The sequence below is a fragment of the Penaeus monodon genome, chromosome 20 (genome assembly GCF_015228065.2).
Source record: "Penaeus monodon isolate SGIC_2016 chromosome 20, NSTDA_Pmon_1, whole genome shotgun sequence".
Lineage (NCBI taxonomy): Eukaryota > Metazoa > Arthropoda > Malacostraca > Decapoda > Penaeidae > Penaeus > Penaeus monodon.
Genome location: NC_051405.1, coordinates 22,820,990 through 22,821,793, shown reverse-complemented (window position 1 = coordinate 22,821,793; position 804 = coordinate 22,820,990).

Below are 804 nucleotides of genomic sequence, written 5' to 3'. Positions count from 1 at the left end.
CGGTAGATATACAACGAGGGCGCGAAAGAATATAAAAACTTAAAACAGAGTGTGTGGAGAAGCGCAAAAGAACGTGAGAAATTGCAGACCAACTTTACAGCAACACGAGAAACAGCGAGAAAGGGAGAGAAAACGCGAAAAGAGCGTACACAACCAATCACGACAAGAGCGCAAAAAATAGCGAGACAGAGCGCGAGAAATCACGAGAAAGATCAGAGCACGAGAAAACGCGAGAAAGAGCACGAGAAAACGCGAGAAAGAGCACGAGAAAACGCGAGAAATAGCACGACAGAACGCGAGAAATAGACGAGAAAACGCAAGAAAGAGCGCAAGAAATCACGAGACACAGTAATGAAGTCACGAGAAAGAACCCGAGAAAGCGCGAGAAATCGCGAGAAAAGCCGAGACCGCGCGCGCGAGACAGATCACTCCAACTCGAATTTCCCATCACAGCAGTAAATCCTTCCGTCCCGCCATTTTTTTCCTCCCTCCTCTCTCTCCTCCTTAAAATCCGGCAACGTTATTTTCGTTTATCGACGCCAGGTGATTTGTGAATCTAATTAGAACGAAGTGAACATTATGCCCCGTGCCTGTGCAATCATACGGATTTATTATGCCTTAAATTGCCTAAAAATTGTTCCCGTGTTGTGATTCCTCCGAGCTGTTATTTGAATAGTTGGTCTCATTAGTATTCTTTCGATAATATTATGCAATTACTTCTCTTACTAATTAAGGCGGGCTCTTATAATAACAATCATCAACGGAGAATTGCAACAAAATATTCCTCGGGGGAGCTCGAGGCAA